The sequence below is a fragment of the Cricetulus griseus genome, assembly GCF_003668045.3.
Source record: "Cricetulus griseus strain 17A/GY chromosome 1 unlocalized genomic scaffold, alternate assembly CriGri-PICRH-1.0 chr1_1, whole genome shotgun sequence".
Taxonomy (NCBI): Eukaryota; Metazoa; Chordata; class Mammalia; order Rodentia; family Cricetidae; genus Cricetulus; species Cricetulus griseus.
The window spans coordinates 109448483-109464992 of NW_023276807.1; the positions used below are offsets into that span (position 1 = coordinate 109448483).

A 16510-nucleotide genomic window follows, 5' to 3' on the forward strand; every position below is an offset into this window, starting at 1 on the left:
AAATAAGCACCTAGAACCCATAAGAAATGCCTGGAAATCAACAATAGACAAAGTGACCAGTGTAAAACAATAGAGACAATATAAAAGCACATTCAACAACCAAAAATCCAATATGACACCACCATAGACTAGGGACCCAGCAAGTTCTGAACATCACAATGCAGATGTAGCAGAAGAGAATGACCTTAAAAACATCTTCATGAAAATGATAGAGGGCCTCAAAGAGGATAGGAGAAAATCCCTTAAAGAAATGGAAGAAAAAAAAATACAAGATGTCAACAAATCTTTCAAGGAAACAGTTCAAGACCTAAAATCTGAAATAGAAACAATAAAGAAAGCACAATCTGAGGGAATGCTGGAATTAGAAAACCTGGGTAAATGATCAGGAACTACAGATACAAGGATAACAAACAGAATACAAGAGATGGAAGAGAGAATCTCAGAAGTTGAAGATACACTAGGAAAAATAGACTCATCAACCAAAGAAAATCTTAAGTCCAACAAATCCCTAACACAAAAAAATCCAAGAAATATGGGATACCATGAAAAGACCAAACCTAACAATAATAGGTATAGAAGAAGGTGAAGAAATCCAACTCAAAGGCTTGGAAAACATACTCAACAAAATCATAGAAGAAAACATTCCTAGCCTAAAGAAAGTCATGTCAATGAAAGTACAAGAATCCTACAGAACACCAAACATACTGGAACAAAAAAAAAGTCTCCTCACCCCATAATAATCAAAACCCCAAATATACAGAATAAAGAGAAAATGTTAAGAGCAGCAAAGTAAAAAGGTCAACTAACATATAAAGGCAAACCTATCAAAATTACACCTGACTTTTCCATGGAAACTCTGAAAGCCAGAAGGTACTGGATAGATATTCTACCTACACTAAGGGACCACGGATGGCAGCCCAGACTACTATACCCAGCAAAGATTTCAGTCAATATAGATGGAGAAATCAAGATAATCCATGACAAACCCAGATTCAAACAATTAATATCCACCAATCCAGCCCTATAGACCGTTCTGGAAGGAAAACTGCAACCCAAGGAAGTTAACTACAAACAGAAAAATATAGGCAATGGATAATCCCACTTTACCAACAGCCAAAAGAAAAAAGGAGGGAAAACCCACACATACTTTCAGCACTACAACCAACTCCAAAACAAACAAGAATGAACAATATATGGTCACTAATATCCCTCAATAATTATGGTCTTAACTCGCCTATAAAAAGAAACACGTTAGCAGAATGGATAAGAAGACAGAATTCATCCTTCTTCTGCATACAAGAAACACAACTCAACTTCAAAGACAGATGGTACCTAAGAATTAAAGGTTGGGAAATGATTTTCCAATTAAATGAACCCAAGAAACAAGTATGGGTAGCAATCCTAAAATCCAACAAATTGGACTTTACAGTAAAATCAATTAAAAGAGATGAAGGAGGTCATTTCCTACTTATCACAGGAGAAATCCATTAGGATGAAGTCTCAATTCTGAACATTTATGCACCAAATACAATGACATCCACATTTGTAAAAGAAACATTAGTAAAACTCAAATCACACATAAAACTACACACACTTATAGTAGGAGACTTCAACACCCCACTCACCACTGGACATGAATGCCAGAGAGAAACTTAACAAAAAAACAAAGGAACTTATAGAAGTTATAACCCAATTGATTTGAACAGACATCTATAGAACATTCCATCCAAATACAAAAGAATATACCTTCTTCTCAACTCCACACAGACCATTCTCTAAAATTGAACAGTTAATTGGCAACATACCAAACCTCCACAGGTATAAGAAAATTAAAATATCCACCTGTAGCTTACCAGACCACCATGCATTAAAGTTAGAATTCAACAACAACACAAAATGCAGAAAACCTACAAAGTAATGGAATTTAATAATGCCCAATTGCAAAATTTCTGGGTTGAGGAAGAAATAAAGAAATAAAATAAGATTTCCTAGAATTCAATGAGAATGGGTTCACAACATACCCAAACATATGAGACACTTTGAAAGACATGCTAATAGGAAAGTTCATACCACTAAGTGCCCATATGAAGAAACAAGAGAATAACCACACTAGAGAATTAACAGCACACTTGAAAGCTCTAGAACACATCAAAGAATACACCCCAGAGGAGCAAACACCAGAAAATAATCAAATTGAGGGCTGAACTCAATAAATTCGAAACTAGCAGAACAATACAAAGAATCAATATAACAAAGAGTTGGTTCTTCAAGAAAATCAATAATATAGACAAACCTTTATCCAAACATACCAAACTACGCAGAGTGAACACTCAAATTAATGAAATCAGGAATGAAAAGAGGGACATAACAGCAGACACAGGGGAAATCCAGAGAATCATCAGGTCATACTTCGAAAACCTGTATTCCTCAAAATTTGAAAACCTAAATGAAATGGACAATTTCCTGGATAGATTTCAATTACCAAAATTAAATCAAGAACAGATAAGCAACTTGAATAAACCCATAATACCTAATGAAATAGATACAGTCATCAAAAGTCTTCCAGCAATAAAAAAAAACCCAGGGCCAGATAGCATCACTGAAGAATTCTACCAGAAATTCAAGGAACAGCTAATACCAATTCTCCTCAAAGTATAGAAGCAGAAGGGTCATTGCCAAACTCTTTTTACAAGGCTTCAATAACCTTGATATCCAAGCCACACAAAGACACACTAAGAAAGAGAACTACAGACCAATATCCCTCATGAACAAATGCTCAAAAAAAAAAAAAAATACTGGCAAATCAAATACAAGAACACATCAGAAAAAGCATCCACCATGATCAAGTAGACTTCATCCCAGGAATGCAAGGATGGTTCAACATAATGAAAATCCATTAATGTAATCCACCATATAAACAGACTGAGGAAAAGAAAAAAACATGATCATCTCACTAGATGCTGAAAAAGCCTTTGACAAAATCCAACAACCTTTCATGATAAAGGTCTTGGAGAGATCAGGGATAACAGGAACATACCTTAATATAATAAAAGCAATATACAGCAAGCAAAGAGCGAAAATCAAAATAAATGGAGGCAAACTCAATGCAATTCCTCTAAAATCGGGGACAAGAAAAAGGTGTCCACTCTCTCCATACCTTTTCAATATTGTCCTTGAAGTTCTAGCTAGAGCAATAAGACAACAAAATGAAAGACCTGTACCATAAGAACTTTGAGTCTCTAAAAAAGAAATTAAAGAAGATACCAGAAAATGGAAGGATCACCTATGTTCTTGGATAGGCACTATCAACATAATAAAAATGGAAATCTTGCCAAAATCAATCTACAGATTCAATGCAATCCCCATCAAAATCCCAGCACAATTCTTCACAGACCTTGAAAGAACAATTCTCAACTTTATATAGAAAAACAAAAGGCCCAGGATAGCCAAAACAACCCTGCACAATAAAGGAACTTCTGGAGGCATCACCATCCCTGACTTCAAGCTCTATTACAGAGCTATAGTCCTGAAAACAGCTTTGTATTGGCACAGGTAGACCAATGGAATCAATTGAAAACCCTAATACACACATAACAACAGCTGATTTTTGACAAAGAAGCTAAATTTATACAATGGAATAAAGAAAGCATCTTAAACAAAAGGTGCTGGCATAACTGGATGCTGGCATGTAGAAGCCTGCAGACAGATCCATGTCTATCACCAAGCACAAAACCTAAGTCCAAATGGATCAAGGATGTCAACATAAATCCAGCTACAGTGAACTTATTACAATACAAATTTTAAATACCATTGAATTATTGGTATAGGAGACCGCTTCCAGAATACTACATCAGTAGCACAGACATTGAGATCAACAATTAATAAATGGGACATCATGAAACTGAGAAGCTTCTGTAAGGCAAGAGACACAGTCAGCAACAAAATGCCAGCCCACAGAATTGGAAAAGATATTCACCAACCCCACATCTAACAGAGGGCTGATTTCCAAAATACAAAAAAACTCAAGAAGCTAGGCACCAAAACACCAAACAACCCAATTAAAAAGTGTGGTACAGAACTAAACAGAAAATTCTCAATAGAGGAATCTAAAATGGCTGAAAGACACATAAAAAAGTGTTCAACATCCTTAGCCATCAGGGAAATGCAAATCAAAACAACTCTGAGATACCATCATGCTCATGTCAGAATGGCTAACATCAAAAACACCAATGACAATTTATGCTGGAGAGGATGTGGAGAAAGGGGAACACTCCTCCACTGCTAGTGGGAGTGCTGACTTGTACAGCCACTTTGGAAATCAGTATGGTGACTCCTGAGGAAAATGGGAATCAACCTTCCACAAGATCCAGCAATTCCACTGGTAGGCATATATCCAAAAGAAGCACATTTATACAACAAGGACATCTGTACAATGATGTTCATAGCATCATTATTTGCAATAGCCAGAACCTGGAATCAACCTGGATGCCCCTCAACTGAAGAATGGGTAGAGAAAATGTGGTACATCTACACAATGGAGTACCACTCAGCAGAAAACAAAACAAAACAAAACAAAACAAAAAACAGAATCTTGAAATTTGCAGGAAAATGGATGAAACTAGAACAAACCATCCTGAGAGAGGTAGCCTAATCACAAAAAGACAAACATGGTGTACGCACTCATATGTGGATTTTAGACATAGAGTAAAGGATTACCAGCCTAGAATACACACTGCCAGAGAAGCTAGTAAACAAGGAGGACCCTAAGAGAGACATACATGGTCCCCTGGAGAAGAGGAAAGGGACAAGATCTCCTGAGAAAATTGGGAGCATGGGAGGAGGGGGTAGGGAGCTAGGAGAATGAGAAGGGGAGACGAGGAGGGATGAGGAGGACATGAGGGAGCAGAAAGTTTGAGTTAGGGAAAGAATAGAAGAGAACAACAAAGGGGATACTATAATAGAGGGATACATTTTAAGTTTAAAGAAACATCAGGCACTAGGGAAAAGTCTGGAGATCTACAAAGATGACACCAACTAACAATCTAAGCAACAGAGGAGAGGCTACCTTAAATGCCATCCCCTGATACTGAGATTGATGACTGACTTATATGCTATCCTATAGCCTTCATCCAGCATCTGGTAGAAGTAGAAGCAGACACCCACAACTAATCATTGAACTCTACTGGAATCCAGTTGCAGAGAAGGAGGAGTGATGAGCAAATAGGTCTAGACCAGGCTAGTGAAACCCAGAGAAACAGCTGACCTGAACAACAGGGGGCTATTGGTCCCCAGACTGATAGTTGGGATACCAGCATGGGACTGATCCAAACCCCAAGAATGTGGGTTTCACTGAGGAGACCTCAGAAACCTATGGGACCTCCTGTAGTAGTTCAGTACTTATCCCTAGCATAGGTGTGGACATTTGGAGCCCATTCTACATAGAGCGATACTCCCTGAGCCTAGACACATGGGGGTGGGCCTAGGCCCTATCCCTTAGGATATGACAGACTCTAACGACCCCCTATTGAAGTCCTCACCCTCCCTGGGAGCAGAAATGATATGTGATAGGTAGGGTTTTAGTTGGGGTAGTGGTAGTAGGGGACTAGGGGAGGGAGAGGGAACTGTAATTGATCTGTAAAACAATCTTTTCTCTAATTCAAATAAAAAATCTTCAAAGAAATCAATAAATGAACTCAGCAGTACATAAAAATTTATATGCACAAAACAACATACATGGTGTGATTCCAAACATATGAGGAACAGAGTGAGTCTGCAACATGGGTCAAAGTGCAAAAGGACTTGTTGATAAACCTGACAACTTCACTTCAATCCTTGATATCTACCTCATTGAACAACAGGACCAAGTCCTGCCACATTGTCCTCTGAACACATTATAAATATACACACAAATAATTATGTAATAAAATTATAAGAATTAAAATATTCTAAAATAATCTGTATTGAACTAAATCATAAATCAATTGCTTTATAGTACAAAGGTAATCAAAACACAACATAATATTTTTGTCATGGTGGACTTATTCTTAATTGTAGTTAAGATCGTACTTATATGAATGTATTTATTTATTAGTATTCATAAGATTGAAGCATTAAGATCTGTCCTGGGACTACCACCGAGCCAAAAACAAAATCAGAAACTGCTTCTGTTGCACAAAATTGCATTAACAAAAGAAAGATGACTTGAAAAAAAAGAATGATAAAGATTTAATATAAAAGAGTAAAACTGAAACTCTAGTGTCTGAAAAGAAGGTGGAAGGAAATATGAAATAAGAATGGCAATATAATGAATTTGAAAAGGAGATTGAAAAAGAAAAATGAAAAACACAAACTTAGATGAAAAAAGATAAATGAAATGTTGAATAAGATGGTTTAATATTATGTTGATTTTATTTAGCCTCAAGAGAAGACCATGAATGCTACTGGAAAATTAACGATCTGTAGATAGACTGTTTTAGCCCATGAATTGATTACAGCATGTATATTATTATTGCTCCTGGAACTTTTAAAAACAGGTTGATATTCTTTTCTACTGTATTAATTGTGTGATTCCTAAGGTACAATAGCAATGTATTATTGTGTGCCAAACTGCAGTTCTGTGAAATAATCCTAATAAAACACAATACTCTCAAGTCCTGTATGGTTTATAAATCCATTAAATAGAATGAGTATCACCTTCAATAGAAATGTGGACTACAAAAGGCACTTTTATTTACAGGAATTTTATCTTGCAGATGTAAAATTCTAGTAATTTATACTTATTTCTTCAATATTTTTGATCATGGAAGTTACTAGAAAGGAAAATGTTCCATTGAATACTCATTGGGGGCTGAAATGATTTTCTATTGACTGAGAGAAGATTACCAAGATTTGGGCACTCGATGGGGATGGCTGATAGGTAGAAATTGAATACTAGGGAATGCTTGCATCACTGGAACAAGCAAACACTACCAAGTCAGCTTGTCTTCTGTTTCCAGGGAGTAAGTTTATTAACACAGTACTACTTGCATTCTTCTTCTTTATAAACAAATTAATTTTGCTAAATTATGTGTCTTGCCTGAGAAATTGCTTCCCATGAGAACTCTAAGCAATTTTTATCCTATTTTACTTTGTGCTATAGTTTGAATTCCATTGCCCAGCAGTGAAATCACATGGAATTGTATCTTGCTGGTGAAAACATTAGGGCACTTAGGTTGCATGAATTAATAAAGTCCACCTATCGAGGGAGGGAGTAATAGAGCCATCAGACAAGCATATCCCACTCCAAAGTTCTACTCATCGAATGCCCCATTGCTGCTAAATGGTAATAGTCAACAGCTAACTTAAACAGAAAACAAACAAACAAAAAAACAATCAACTCTATCCTTCAATGAAAGCCTTTGGGGCAAATAATGTGAGTGATTCCATGTCAATACTTAATGACATATTAATGCATTATCTTGAATGTGAAGCATGATCATTTTATATGCAAATTTATAATTAGGATACACTCTCATATATATTAACAAATTATAATGGTATTTTATTTTAATATTTTAAGTTTAAGGACAATTTTATTAGAGTTTAAAAGAAAAAATCCCCAGGGCAAGCAAGATATACAATTTGTATAATTACCCAGAGGAAGTGAATGAAGGATTAAAGGGAAAAGAACCTGATATTTGAACTAGCATGGCATTCAGTCACGTGGTGGATGAGCAGCCACATGGTGGGAAGGGGTACTTTAAAGAAAGAGTGAGGTAGGACAAATCATTTGGGAAACCAACATTGTAAGAGAAAGCATGTTTAGAAAAAGGGTAGAAAGAAGAAAAGGTGAAGTTATATCTTCCTGAATAATTCAGAAAAGTGGACAGGCTTATGAAGCTCTCTGGCTGTGGATTGATTAGCTGCTGCCCTAAGGATGGGAATTCTGGAAAGAAAAAAATCATTATCACTCTAATGGAATAATTATTCTCTGAAACTCTTTAGCATGGTCTAAGGTGAGCCAGCCTTCCTAGAGGTGTCTGTTAGCCAGGTTATTTACTCCAGCCAATTAGAAAGTTAAGTCTTCACCAAGGACAGGGACTCTATTCTCTTAACCAGGAGTTTTACCCTAACAGACCTTTATTGCTTCTCTAATACCATCTACTCCGAAGACGTATCCCTAAAGTCATTTATGAGTCAGATGAAGGATAACAGCCCCCAAACATGTCTAGTATCTCTTCTGCATGACAGGAATGAAGCTGCCAAGACACCCAATGATGTTTTTGGCTTTCAGTCAAAAAGATACTTTACTTTTCTTTGTGACCTTGAATTTTCTGGCCAAATTTTATCTCCTGTTCTCATCTTCAGCTCCTCTGAAAAGGTAGGACTAACTGTCACTATGGACTTGGGGCAATGATCTACCTGGCTTTTTCCAACTGAATTTAGGCATTGGGTGTGATAATCAGGGTACTTTTCCAGTGAGCCTACCTATAAGACCCCAGAAATGCAACAGCAGTTTTATTCATACAACTGTTATATGGAGGGAGGAAAGGACATCTTTGTGTGAGACCTGCAAAGAAATGAGGCAAATATGAAGTCAAGAGAGATTAGCTTTTCAGGTCCTGGGCAAAGAACAAGAAAGGCTAGGGCAGAAGATATTATTTAATGTCATAAAAGCTCTTTTTTAAGCAGTCTAATATGTGCAAATAAGGAGTTCTGGGAACAACTAAATTTGAATCCTGTCTTAACAATTTCTTGACTTGTCATCTAAAGCTGAAGAAGACTTTCAATTTTGCTAAGCTTCATTTTCCTCTTCTTGACAAAAGACAAAATAATGAAATTGTATTAAGTACTAATAAAATGTGATAATAATGAAAATAATCATAACTTTAAGAGTGTCAATTTATTTTAAAGTGATGTGTTTCTACATACCTGAAACAACTTGTATTTCCTTAATTTAGCAACTTGGTGAATCATCTGTGCATACTTCACTCAAAATATTGTCACCCACTAAAAGAAAGATGAATTTGAAAGGGGATTTGTTCTTATTAGTAGGACTAATGTACTCTAAGGATAGCTTTTCTGTTATAAAATAATTATGACAGGGTTGAATAGATTGCTCATCAGTTAAGAGCGCTTAAGTCTCTTGGACAGGACCCAAGGTCAGGTCCCAGCACCCACATGGTGACTTATAACACATCTACAACTCTAATTCCAAGGTATCTGAACCCTCTTCTGGCTCTCTGGGCACTGTACACACACAGTGCATATGCATGCATTGGGACAAACATTCATACACTTAAATGAATAAATCTTAAAAATTAAATTAAAAACTAAATGTAGTGATAATAAGAAGACACAAGTTTGATGGAGGAAAAATAGAACTTGGGGCTGACCAGGGCTGTACTTTCCTTTAAGCCAAAGAGTTCAGCAACTTGGAAGAGTTATACTACAACTATACACCAGGAGGGTACACTGCAGCACTAATTCTGTAATCAGTAAACATACCATAATGTTTCATTTGTTACTCAATATACCTTATAGTGGCAGGAGTCGGGGAGCAAAGGCTCTATCTAAACCTGAACCAAGGCTCTATCTAAAGTCTACTAGCATTCACCATTACTTGAAGATTCCCTGTGGAGTTCCTGAGTAGTTCCTGATTGGATATATGCCACTAAAATATTAATTTTACAGACCTGAAAAGCAGGATATTAGGTCTTACAAATGTAACATGCTTCCTGAAGTGCATCTGTTCGATGGACACCAGTGCTAAGGACTTGAAAGACCCTCTCCTAGAAATTTCTGTAGAACTTTCTATGAATGAACAAAAACTTAAATTGTGAAATTTTTGTCTTCATAAAACTTGTGAACATCCTTGCCTCCTTTGGTTTTCTTCAAGAGTATAAGAAAATTCCTGTTTCATAGTACAAAAATTCACATGTGATGAAATTGAATTTAAACATAGCTGCCCCTACCATTATTAGGAGCCAAAGTTGGTACAAAAAAATGACCTTATCACTTAATAGTAGCTGCTGAACCTATGTTACTGTCTATGTTTAAAGAGGATAGGGAGATAAAATAGTGAATGTTCATCTAAGCAGAGTGACACACATTGGTTACTTCAGGACTTGGTGATTGTGGGTTTAAGATCATCCTTGTCTATATAATGAAATCCTCATCTCTAAAATAAAATTTAATCTTAGATGCCTATTAAGTTTTCCAGAGAAGAATACTGAAGGTATCAGTGAATTAATGCATGCTTCGATAATGCTATTTAAAATATCGTCTAGTCTTAAAAATGCATCCCTTTTATTTATCATATGCTTACTCATTTAAAGTTCCATCCTATATGTGAAAAACACTTTACATCTTTGAATAGTTAATGATTACCAACTTTGTTATTTACTATTTCAACAGTGTTTGCTTAATAGTATTGTATCAATTAATTAGTATAATTAATTGTTTCTGAATTGAGCCTTCCCAGTACTAGGAAAATAAATGAAAGGATATTTATTAAAGTTTGTTTCATAGCCAGAGTTCATTAAGGAAATGTTTTCAGACTAATCTAGATGACATTCATGTTTAGTTGTGGTTCATATTTAATTGTGGCTGTTAATATTCTTTTCAACATATTAATATATTTTAAAAGAATTTCATGAAAACAGTATACTGAAACTCCATAAGTGTTAGTTCATTTTTAATGCCAAGTGCAGTTTTTATTATTTTCTCACAAATAATAGAATTTTAGTCATTAACAGTGATTTTTAATTAATTTAAAATTAATTATGTATATGGATTTAAGTGTTATTCATCTTGCAAACCTCTATCCTTAATAGGAGCCCAGATGGGGGCTATAAGGCTGCAAGCATACTCATGATTCTTGCCCCTAATTGACTGACTTAAACTTGACATTTAGGAAACCCTAGTGCCTCCACAGGAATTTGTGAGGTTGATCATCTTATCAACAATATGATCTTATGAAAACAACAAAACTTCAAAATTCAAAACAACAAAAATTCGAACTGTTCTGGAATACATATCTTCATCGTGAGCTTTTAATTAAACATTTACACACAGATAACTGGATGCAGAAGTAGAATAGAATGACAACAGTTCTAAGCCTCTATCATTTTCCTGATCTGTAAAATAGAAATGAAAAAGAAACCTACCTTTCAGAAGGGTGAGAGGGCCCTGTCCTCAGCAGCATGTCTAATGTCATCTCAAGCAATCACTCACTTGTTCATAAACACTGTGCTTGTGTCAGCAATGAGTAAAAATGATTCTTGTTGTCAAAAAAAAACCACAGTTGTGTACTCTCTTGATAAACAAATTTTCAAATTTCTAAAACACATTGTCATATTTCCTGGTTCACATGCCCTCTCTCCTGTTCCTTTGAGACGAAGTCTCTCACTGAACCTCAAACCTTGATGGCCCTGGTGATCTTTACAATATTTGGGCAACAGGAGCATCAGCATCCATACTCAGCTTTCTCTTATGTGTGCTAATTTCAAGCACAGGTCCTCATATTTTCACAGCAAGCATTCTTACCCAGTAAGCATCTCCGTGGTACTGTCTCAGTTTTTTAAATTACCATTTGTTGTATCTGTTTTTAAATTTATTTTAAATTTACTTCCCCTTTTTCCTTTGCTCACTCCATGTCAAATTCCTATGGCTTCTTTTTCTTTGTTATTGTTATATATGTGCATAATTGCATGGATCTATAAAGACAATCGTTGAGTCTGTTTATTGTTTGTTTATATATGTTTTCAGGGCTGATCACTGGGAATAGAATAACCATTTTGGGGGCTCATCCCTCAGTGGAAACAATTCCCCCTTTCTCAGCAGTCTTTAGTCTTTAGCTTTATTTTTCTGCTAGAGGTGAAGGCTTTATGAGATTTTCAGCTTAGGCAGCAACATTGTTGAGGTATCACTAGTGTAGTTTCATGACATTTCTAGTAGATATAATTTCACAGCAGACTTTTGGTCCTCTGGATCTTAAAATTTTTTCCACTCCTCTTCCATGATGTTCCCTGATACATCAACTTCAATTATATTTTCCCTACATTTTTTATTTAAATTACCAACAATCTTATTTTAAATATCAATCCCATTTCCCTTTCCCTTCCATACTTCAACGCCCCACCAATCCTGGATCCCACACCCTTTCTGCTCCCCAGGGGAGGCCTTCCATGGGGATCTTCAAAGACTGTCATATCATTTGTAACAGGGCCTAGGCCCTCCCTGGTGTGTCTAGGTTGATGGAGTATTTCTCTATCGGGAATGGGCTACCAGTTGTGGTTCCTTCTTCTTCTATAACTCTATGTACACTAGGGATAAATATTGTTCCACTACCAAAGGCCCCATAGACTGCCTAGGCCTCACAATTGACATCCATATTCAGGGGTACTGGTTCAGTCCTATGCTGGTTTCACAGATGTCATGATGACTGCCTTATATGCCATCCTTGAGCGTTCATCCAGTAGCCAATGGAATTGGAAGCAGAGACCCACAGAGAAGCACTGAGTTGAACTCCTGGAACCCAGTTGTAGAGAGGGAGGAGTAATAAGCAAAGGGGACAAGACCAGGCTAAGGAAACCACAGAAACAGCTAATCTGACCAAAGCAGAGTTCAAGGTCCCCAGACCTCTTCAGTTATTTTTTAATACACCCATATGCTTTACTATTAATGAAATTGAAGTTCAAGAAGTTACAGTTTCAAGATGTTACAGTTCCACCCCCTTGTTCTCATTATTCCTATTGCCATGGTTTTATAGTATGCTTATGAGGTTTAATGACACACAAAAATAATTTATCTTCATTATTTTACAACCTACAAATGTGAAAACAAAAGCAATTTTCCATTTTATTCACATTTGAGGTCTAGTTGAGTGTATGTCCCAAGACTGGCTAGATGCAGAATTGAGAAACAGGTTTAGGTGTTCCAGACTTCTCTGAAACAGACAGCTTCAGATCCAACTGCTGGAAGGTTTATTTTCTCATGAGCTAAAATTTGAACAAAAAGAGAAGTGATATACCATATACTTGATATCAAATACAAAATAAGTAAAAGTTACATCTATGTCCTACTTAAATATCTTTTTAACTAAAGCTTTCTTGAAAGAGATTTTCATACAATGATATACAAAATTTTTCACCAACTTTTGATTTTCACTTTCATAGAACTTGAAATGTGTCCATTAGGTCTATTTTATATATGTGCCCTAAATTTACCAATTCAAAACAAAATATAAGTTTCCTCTTCTGTATTCTCATTGTCCATAGCTGATACCCCCACTATCCTAAACATCCAAATGTTTCCCACATCAACAAGCTATAATTGTTTCAACACCACCAATTAGTCCAGTCATTATTTTTGCCTGCAAAACTTTCAAAGATTACATCTTAACCTCTGTTCATTGTTAATCAGCTGTCCTACGTCCTTTCCCAGATCAAAAGTCGGACTGAATTTAGGAAGTATAATGATATTTCCATTACTCTCTTGTTTAAAACCTTCTAATATCTTTCCACTAAACTTTAAATAGCATGCAATTGCTTGCCATGCTTGATTGGCAGCTGTCTAGTTTTCTTTCTCTCTTTGCAGCCAAACACCAAATGTTTAAAGAGACAGCAGCAAAAGGCAGTTTTGAACAATCTGTCTGGACTTGAAACTTGCCTATGCTACTAATGTGTACAGTTCACTCTTTATCTTTTCCTGATCAATTTCCAACTATGTAAACTGGGAATAAAAGCAAAATAACAGCACCTGGCTTGGGAGATTGCTCACATTACTAGCTACGCAAACATAAAAACTTTAGCTGGCCTGAACAAGGGGGAGCACATCGACCCCAGATGCTGTCTGGGGGCCAGTACAGGACTGATCCAGACTCCTGAACATGGATGTCAATGAGGATGCCTCTGCACTCCAGGGGTCCCCTGGTAGTGGATTAGTATTTTTCCCTGGTGTAAGAAGGGATTTTGAGAGACCGTCCCACATGAAGGGATACACTCTGTCCCTGGACACATGTGAAAAAAGCTTGTTCCTAATTTGAACTAATAATAAAATACTCAAAAAAAAAACTTGAGGTCAGATCCCTAGCCACACTGATGCTAGGCTGATAAGGTAGACCGCCTATAATCCTGGCCTTTGAGAGATAAAGATGGAGTTTTTTGGGTGTGTTTATGGACTAAGCTAGTCAAATCAGTGAGTCCTGAGTTTAAGTAGGAAAGTATGTCTGAGTATGTCAAGTGGAGTATGTGATAGAAAAGTGTTTGAGAGCAATCTCTGCCCTTCCACATTCATGTGTACATGTGTATATTCATACATGTATACTTACACATACATGAATACATATACACCGACTGTATTTGTACACCACACACACACAATAATATTTTTCTATTATTTACAATGTTATTACAAAAGTTAAAGGAATTGGTGTACTATGTGTGTGTGGGGGTAGCTAACACATGGTAAATACCTTGTTAATATTTACTACTGGTATTTATGTTTGGTACCTAATGGCTTTCTACACTACAATAGAAAATGTTAAAATGGAAAGTGTTTTATTCTCTAACATTTTTTCCAGTGTCTAAACTTTGCAGAGTCACATAGAAAAGTTCTGATGTATATTAGAGGGATAAAGAATAAATGAACAATGTCTGCAAAATGATGTGATGCTTGTGGTATTACATACTTACATTCATAGCCAGTTATTCTAACCAAGGTGAACCTAGGCCAGGAGAAAAGTATTCATGAATGTTAAAGGGCATGTATTGTGATACAAGACCTTGGCTAAGTACCTTAAATGAATTATAAATGTGTTTTTTCTCATAAGTGCCATGTAAGATTAGCTGAATATTTCTTTTTTGACAAATTAAGAATCTGAAATTGAACACCCTGGCAATGGGAAAAGAAACACCTTCTTGGTGATGTTGTTCTTACATCAGTCAGGGCCAGAGCACAGAGTAGGCCTTTGTTCATCCTAGCTTGATGCCTGGCTTGATGGCCAAAGCTATTTCATGCCTAGGGTACATTAGAAACAAAAGGAATTTGAAATTGAGAAATTTTGAAGACTTTGATTAGGTTATAGAACTATTAGTGATACAACTTAGTCTTTGCCACAAAATACTATTTTCTCTCCACTCCCTGTACTGAGATTTCAGCATTTTCATCTTTGAATTCTCTATTCTGAAGCCCAAGGTATATCAACATTAGAACTCAAGAGTTAATGAACAGAAAGTCACATAGACAACATTGGACAGATCTCAAGAGAAATGTCTCAGGAGAAAGAGGTTGTTTCATGAATGAAAAAAATCACTGCATGTAGTTGATAATTATTCTGAACAATGACATTGATAAAGCTTCCTACAGACATTCAGAGGTTACAAAACACAGGCAGCATGGAGATATCACAAATTCCCATCCCAGTTACTCTAGACACAATTCTCATTCTATCTCCATGAACCAATTATTGAAATCATTATTGTGAATTCAAGAAAATTTCATTTTAACTGATCAGGGCATTAGTGGGCCTCTATTATAATACCACAATCTTAGTCATTCAAATTCTTTTCTCTGGACAAACATGTTCAATTGCCCAACATGATTGGAGCATTGTCAAAGGTACTTCAATTCTGATATACTTTTACTCTTATTATATTTATTTTTGTAGATATTCTAACATGAGTATTTAAGTAACCAAAGAATTCTTTTTCCTTACTTACTGTAAGGGCTTGCAGAATGAATAGTGAGTGAATTCTTCTACTTATTATTGTTAAGAATTTGCAGAGCAAATTATGAGCCTGACCTGAATTCAACTAAGTAAACTTCAAAAGAAGATTTGCAGGGTTTGTCAATCTGTTAGAACTTATGGTATGTAAGACATTTTAATTTTAGACATATAAATCTAGGCAAAGTGATTAGTAACGAAGCAACTATGACCTAAACAGAAAATATATTTTTGTCTCCTCCACCACAAATTTCATCTAGTGTGATAACTACTTTAACACATGACTACTTTAACATTTATGTAATGACTTCATGTATATGGAAAAATTGTACTATAATAATAAGAGAATGTTTAATATTTCTATTGATGGGAATTTTCATGCATAGCCTAACAGGACAATTTATATCTGAGTCCTCAAATTGGAAAGCAAAAACATCACAATTAAGCAAGGAGGAGTGAAAGAGCTGGAGTCATGAGGAACTATACTCTTTTTACTATTTTTGAGACTATTAACCAGTTTGTTATAGGGCAGGAAAGCTAGCAAGAGAGAAATAGAAGAACAAAACAGGACCAAGAGTAAGGAAGAGAGAGAGACAGAGAGAAAGCGAAGAAATGGCTGGGACTCTTTATAGCTTTTGAGACAGGGTTTCTCTATGTATTAGTTCTAACTGTTCTGGAAATTGCTTTGTAGATCAGACTGCTCTCAAATCCACAGAGATCTGCCTGCCTCTGCCTCCCAAGTGCTGGCATTAAAGGCATGTGCCACCACTGCCCTGTGAGGAAATATGCTTCTCAATTTAGTTC

The 16510-nt window shown here is 36.0% G+C and overlaps 1 non-coding gene across 1 annotated transcript; it reads left to right on the plus strand.

Moving 5' to 3' along the window:
* The first annotated feature begins 14869 nt into the window (after positions 1 to 14869).
* On the plus strand, positions 14870 to 15013 carry LOC113831562. The gene has a single exon (XR_003479521.1). It is a non-coding gene; the product is annotated as a small nucleolar RNA SNORA48 (small nucleolar RNA).
* The last annotated feature ends 1497 nt before the right edge of the window (positions 15014 to 16510 follow it).